The sequence below is a fragment of the Elephantulus edwardii genome, unplaced genomic scaffold (genome assembly GCF_000299155.1).
Source record: "Elephantulus edwardii isolate Elephantulus edwardi_28Jun2011 unplaced genomic scaffold, EleEdw1.0 scaffold00152, whole genome shotgun sequence".
NCBI classification, from domain to species: Eukaryota; Metazoa; Chordata; class Mammalia; order Macroscelidea; family Macroscelididae; genus Elephantulus; species Elephantulus edwardii.
In genome coordinates, this window is record NW_006399902.1 from 7,088,205 (window position 1) to 7,095,785 (window position 7,581).

Sequence of the window (7,581 nt, forward strand, 5' to 3'; positions counted from 1 at the left end):
ACCCTTAAGGATTGCCTTGATGCCTCAGGGTGAACTCTAGCTCAGGAAGTAACACTCCCTCTGTAGGGGGCCCCTTGCTGTCTCCTGTCTGCAGGGAACAAACAGCTCATTTTCTGGGATCTGCCACAAGAGAAATCCTAACTTAGAAAACTGTAATTCCTTCAATTCCTGAACAAGGGTTTTCATATAATGTTTGGTATACAGTTTGGCTTCCCATAAATGACCATTGCATTGGAACTGATGAAAGAAAGACCTGTCTAAAATGAATATATGATTAGACATTATGCATACAACAACAGCCCAGAATAAGAGATATATCATTGAGAGATGATATCGGCAGTGGCTGTGGTGGTGGCAGTTCTGGCAGTGGTGGCGGTGGCCAGACAGGAGGTGGAGAAAGCTCTTCTAAAGGACCCAGCTATTAACAAGACCAGAGTAATCAGGACAATTATTGAAGAGGTGACATCTAATGGTAGAGTCCTTTTGTCTATTGTTGAATCAGAAATCAAGAAACAGTACTATGGTTTAAACCATATCAAGAGGAAAGTGCCTCCCTTCACTGGCTGTTGTTATGTGTAGATACCCAGAAAACAACATCTACAAGATAACACTGCAGCCTAAATGGTTTATGGAAACAGGTCCATTCCTTGATAATAAGATGTCTACGAGGGGTTTTATGGTTACTGTATTTCTTCTTTTCACTTTATGAAGAGAGTGTTCTTTGATGGAAAGAAAAACTTTCTATTCTCATTTACTGATGAATTTCAAGAAACTTTCTTACTGATGCAATCTAAAAAAAAAGAGATATATCATTGCAAAGCAGACTGGGGTGGGGGAGGTAGGTAATTGTGCAACAATGAATGAAATTTGTTTAAGAAAAGAAGTGAATGCAGTATACATTATTATGTATTATTGTCATGACAAGAGTGGAGAATGAAAGCTGCAGTGGAGTAGACTGGGGGTTGGGGTTTATATAACAATGAAACATTTTTTTTTTTTTTACTTTTCAGAGAGAAAAGCGAACTCGGGGGAGGGGTTGGCAGGGAGGAAAGTGTGAAACAGTGAATGAACGGAAATTCAAAGTCTCTGTAAACTTTCATTAAAATTTAAAAAAAATAAAAAGCTTTAAGTTAGGAAAAAAGTGAACTGGGGAAGGGGGAAGGGAGGGTGAGGGGGTAAAACGTGAAACAGTGAATGAATGAAAATCTAACATCTCTGTAAATGTTTGTTAATATCACAAACATAGCAAAGTGGACTGGAAGGGGAGGGAGTAAACTGTGTAACCAGGAATGAATTTTTTTAAAGAGAAAAGTGAACTGGGGGAGGGTAGGGAGGAAAATGTGCAACAGTGAATGAATGGAAATCTAAGTTTTCTGTACACTCTTGTTAAAGTCACGATAAAAAATTATTTTTTAAAAAATCACAATTAAAATAAAATTTTATTTTAAAAATAGGTGAAAATTGGATTCAACTTCTGTGAATAATATCAATATCAAAATTATCAATATTCCTTACATTAAATCATACCTTTTAATGATAAATTTACACCTCCAAAATTGTATTTAAAGGGAGCAAAGAAATAGAAAAAGTATTATAAGTAAGAAGATGCTTACCCCAATTTTCTCTTTAGTGACAAAACATGGAAAGCAATGTGAAAGAAATAAGACACACAAATAATTTCATGTTACAATGTCAGTAAAGTCATCAAAGTTCTAGAATGATATTTAATGGCATCTTAATCTCTGGCATTTTAATCAGAAAGAAGCAGCTTACAACGGAGTCTCTCCTCCAGTTTCAGAGGGATGATGTATGTTTATATTTGCACAGAAAAAGGGTCAGGGGAGCACATATCAAAATGTTGCCATGATTTTCTATGAATGGTGGAATAAGAGGTGGTTTTTTGAGTCTTTGTGACCTTCTTTTTTTGATTAGCAATGAACACGGCTTCCTTCCTTCTATAATCAGGAAGAGATATATTCTAATAAAACAGTGCTTCTGTAGGGTCTCTTTGTTCTCCTTTCCTGAACCTCATTTGTGTGACAAACCCCTCTGAGAAGCTGATGAAAACAGTGACACTCCTCCCTGAGGTATAAATGCACATCACATTTGACAGATAATTTCTGGATATTCACCACTTCAAGGTTCACAAACCTCAAGTACAGCACTGCTCATCCAGTCTGGGGACTTCTGCCCTGAGGACTTGGTGGATTCTTTTTGGTCTTGGATCCCCAGCCTTGCTCTCTAGCCTTTGGGCAGCAAGAGCTGGCCTGCACCTACACACCAGCCCTCAGCATCTTAATGGACTCAAGCAGGTACTTTCAATGTGCCCCAGTTTTGAATCTCAGGACATCAACAGCTGAGAGATGTGGGCGGAGAAGATCAAAGTGTTCTAGAATCCTGTCCTCCAAAGCAGTATTCAGAGTGGAACATGCAGGCCACTTCTGTAGCTTCCTAATGAGCCTTGGCCACTTGATGTTCCCTAGGGGTCTGGAAGAGTATGCGCTCAGATGACTGTTACTTAGATGTAGCCAGCATGATCCTTGACAGTTTGAAAATTAATAGCAGGGGGCCAGCACTGAAAAGCATGACTCATTATAGGAATAAAATGACGAGTGCAGCAAAATAATAACCAAGGGCTGGAAAGCTCCAGTTGCCAGGTTACTGTTAGTAAATGGAATTCAGGGACTTACTTGGTGGTGAAAATGACAAAGGGCATAAAGTGTCAAACTCTAGTCTCACTGGACCCAAGACCTTGACCTTTGAGGAAAGCTTCACACATGTGGCTTGTGTGTGCATGCACATGCTAAAAGCCCCCACGGGAAGACTTAAATCTCTTGAGTGTGAATTGAAAGCACATAATATGTTTAGTAGAAAGGGTGCATGAGTTTCTAAAGGAAAACATGATTGGATCAGATTTGTCTTGGAAAGAATGCAAAATGAGAGGTTAGAGTAAGGCCAGGAGGCTGTCAAGTGAGTGATGGGGCCTGAAATGATGTTGTGGGGTTGGAGCATGGTGACAAGGAGAGACTGGAGGTGTAGAGCTCAAGATCTGGTGGTAGATTGGATTGGAGGGGGCGAGGAGCTGAGGAGTTCTTATGAAAGTCTCTGAGGTGACTAACCTGGGAGACTGGATGGCTCCACTGAGATCGTGGATGCATGAGGCAGAAGTCAGGGGGAGGACATAATGAGCTGTTATAGGCTTGTTAAATCTGAGGTAGAGGTGCCTACACACATCCAGACGGAAATGCCTAGTGGACATTAGGAAATAGGACTTGACTATGTAGTCAGATTACGTGGCTGCTGAAAGGAACACCATATTAGGCTGCATTTAAAGTCACACAGTATTTAGGCAGAGGTAATTATCTAGTATTTGCTAGTCAGGTCTGACATGGAATGCACCTCCTTTGTGTTACTAGCAGTGAGATAGCAACAGATGTATTTTATTTAAGGCTGACAACAGTAATCAAGCCTAGAACAGGTCCAGAGGGCGGTGACCCAGGACAGTAGGGAAACTTTCAATTGTGTTGTTTCTAGGAAAAAACCCTAGATGTCAATGTTTTCTGGAAAAAGAACTCTGGATTGATTGATCTGTGTGTAGCAGGATATGAAAGCAGAGATTTCAAGAGAGATAAAAATATATAACTCACTCACTCACTAGCACAATGCCATTTAGTCAATTCTGACAAATAGCAACCCTCCATTGGGTTTAGGAGGCTGTAAATTGTAATGAGAGGAGACTGCCCAAATTTCTCCCTCCAAGCTGCTATTGTATTTGAACCACTTTAGAGCCACAGCCTTTGGGTTAGCAGCACAACTCACTACAGAAAAGGTCACCAAGTCTCTCTCTAGGATACAATAAATGGAAAATTTTAGAGTGAATTGCCAAATCACCAAACACAGATTACAGAAGAAATTGTTTTGAGACCCATTCGGTGACTGGGAGACCTCAGACAGTTGAACTATAGGAAAAGGTCAGAGAATGGGCAACAGAAAAGTAGAATTGTTTGGTGGAAGGGTTAAGGGAGTGGAATAATTGTTATGCCTGTGACCTCAGATCTTTAATGTAAGAGGTTATATTGGGAAGAGGGAGCTCTGGTGACCTAGTAGTTAAAGAGTTGTGCTGTCAACTCAAAGGCACAAGGTTCAAATCCACTAGCTGCTCCATGGAATACAGATGGGCAATCTCCTCCTGTGCAATTTACAGTCTCTAAAAACCTGCTAGAGGGTCAGCTATGAATCTGTTCTGACTTCACCACTATAACTTTGATTTGATGTTGAGAGAAATGTATGAGAGATGTTGCCTTCTTACCCTAAATTGGTTCAGACCAGTCTCCTCATTCCCACCAAGCAAAGCCTGAGGAAGGAGTTTCCTTGCAGATAATTTCTTTAATGGGTTGATGTCAAGGAAACAAAGTGAAGGACACGGAAGGATGGAAAGCCAATCCAAATTCATATAGGTAGCTGACCTTGATCTATCTCTCTGGGGACTTGCTGAGGAACCACAGAACTATATGCCCAAGGAATGGAATAGGAGGGGATAGATATGTCCTTGGGATGTTCCAGAAGTGTTTACACATGTGTCAGAATGCCAATATGGATCTGCCTCCTTACTTCCACCACTCCTCCCAAGCCACCAAGAAGCCCCCTGACAAAAGGGATATCTCAGTGCAGTAGAGGGAGGGGCCACAGGAGACCTGTGTCAGAGCCACACACAAGAAAGATAAGCCAGAGGTAGTCTGTAGTTGCCCCCACCCAAGGCAACTAAATAATAAGTGATCGGCTCATTGCTGTAGTGGCCAAGACAGAAGAGGGCTAGATGTAGTACTTGGCCTATTCTTCCAGAATGTGCTGGAGTTAAGGTTGAGTATTTCTTTCTTTAAAAAAAATAAAAATTGAGATTTTACTGAAAGTTTACAGAGAGCTTGGATTTCTATTCATTCATTGTTGCACATTTTTCTCCCTAACCTTCCCCTCCAGTTAACTTGTCTCTTTAAAAAAAATTCTTGCAAAAAAAAAAAAAAAAAAAATTCTTGCATTGTTACACAATTTCCTCCCTTCCTCCCCCCAGTCCACTTAACTATGCAGCTCTTATTTTGTACTCTTGTCATGCAAATAATACCTAAGCATATGCTCCTTTTAAACAGTTATTTTCCTCATCTGTTTCAATGCAGTGTACATTATTTATTCTCTCTTTTTTGTTTCTCCTCAACCCCCATGTCAGCCCTGTTTTATAACAGTGGCATTATGCAGTATTTGTTATTTTGTGACTGAGATATTTCACTCAGCATAATGTCCTCCAGGGTCACCCATTTTGTATAATATTTTATGAGTTCCTTTTTTCAGTGCTGTATTCCATTTTGTGAATATAACACAGCTTCTCTAGCCATTCATTTGTTAATGGGCATTTGGGTTGCTTCCATCTCTTTGATATTGTGAACAACACATCAATAAACATAGGTATAGGTGTTCATATATCTGTTTGGGTTGGGTATCAGTTCTGGTTTTTAGGGTATATTGCCAGTAGTAGCATTGTTGGGTCAAATGGTATTTCTATTTGCAACTTTTTGAGAAAGTGCCATACTGCCTTCCAGAGTGGTTGCACAGATTGAGTATTTCTTGACCCCTGCAAAAGACAGTCTTTAGATACTGCCCAGGAGGAACTGCAATGGTTGATAGTCCAAAGTACAGAGTCAGTATGAAGAAGCTAGAGGGTATTTCCCAATGTTTAAAGCTAAAGGAGACATTTTTTCATGTGTTGCCAAGTGTCTCTGTGGAGGCATGGAAAGGTCTCCAGCAATGAGAATCTTCAAACTGTATGTGAATACTCCTACAGAGTTATCAGTTTTCTTCATCCACCAAGGTCAAAGAGAAAACCAGGTCAAAAGAGACCTTGCGCAGTCCCTTATCACTCCTCCCCTTCTCTCCCATTCCTTTCCCAGAAGAACTCATTGAGAGAGGGAGAAAAACCCTCTGCCATTAGGGCTCACAACTAGCTACCCTATAGGTCAGAGTGGAAGAGTCAACTTTTACCAGAGTAGACCTTACAGAACACAATAGAACCACCCCATCTACAAAAACTGTCAACATTTTCCAAGTCTTTATAGGAGCAGATTGCCTCATCTTTCTTCTGCAAGAGAGGCTAGTGGACTTGAAGTGTCAATCTGTCATGTTAACAGGCCAGTGTTTAACCCTCTGTGCCACTAGGGCTCCTTGGCTAGGTGCCATCAAGTCAAGTATAACTCATAATGACCCTATGAATAACAGATCTGAATCCTGTTCATCATCTCTGATACACTTGAGCCTATTACCGCAGTCACCGAGTCAATTCATCTCATTATCTTCCTTTCCCTGACTTTCCTAGAATGATGTCCCTTTCCAATGAACAGCTTGCAATTAAGATGCAGTAATAATTATTGACTGAACTGCAAAAGTTGGGAACAAAGAGGAAGTTGAAATGGAATGGAAGTTGGAAAGCACAATGTTCATGATAAAAATGAGGCTGGGTATAGAATAATTGAATTTTGCACATTTAATGACTTATTCATTACATACACTTTTTTAAACAGAAAAGGCCTCACCTATACATGAACCTCACCTGAGGGACTGTGCCAGAATCATATTGACTATATCAGTGGAAAGAATAGTTGGAGAAGATCACTATCAACAGTTAAAACCAGGCCAGGAGCTGATTGTGGAACAGATCAACAATTATTCATGTGCAAGTACAAATTGAAGCTGAAGAAAACTAAAACAAGTCAACAAGAACCAAAAGAGACCTTAAGGCTATCCCACCTGAATTTAAAAATCATCTCCAGAATAGGTTTGAGGCATTAAATATCAATGATCAAAGACCAGATGAGTTATGGGATGAAATTCATCCAGGAAGAAAGCAAAGGTCATAACAAAGAAAAGAAGAAGAGGGAAAGACAAAAATGCATGTCAGAAGAGACTCTGAAAATTGCAATAGAATATTGAGAAGCCAAAACAAAAAGGTGTAATGCAAAAGTAAGAGATGAACAGAAGACTTCAAAGGGCAAGTTGAGAAGACAAAGCAAAGTATTCTAATAGAATGTGCAGAGATCTAGAATTGGAGAATAAAAAGGGAAGAACTCTTTTGGCATTTGGATCATTGAGGACTTTGCCAGTAGTATCTCTCAGTATTGAAAGCCTCAAGTTGCAATACTGAGAGATACTACTGGCAAAATCTTCAATGATCCAGGAAGTATCAAAAGAAGATGGAAAGAATCCACAGAATCACTGTACTAAAAGCCATTGGTTGACAGTAAAAATTTTTCAGGAATTACATATTAACAAGAGCCAATGGTAATGAAGGAAGAAGTTCAAGCTGTATTGAAAGCATTGGTAAAAAAATAAGGTCCCAGAAATCAATCAAAAATCAAAATCAATCAACAAAATTAAAACAACTATGAGATATCAATTGACATGTTTCAAATAACGAAGGCCTGGATGCCCTTACCAGTCTATGCCGGGAAATTTGGAGGATAGCTACTTGGCCTACTGACTGGAAGAGATCCTTTTTTTTATCTCCCAACAGATAACCAATTTATTGGAATAGTTTGT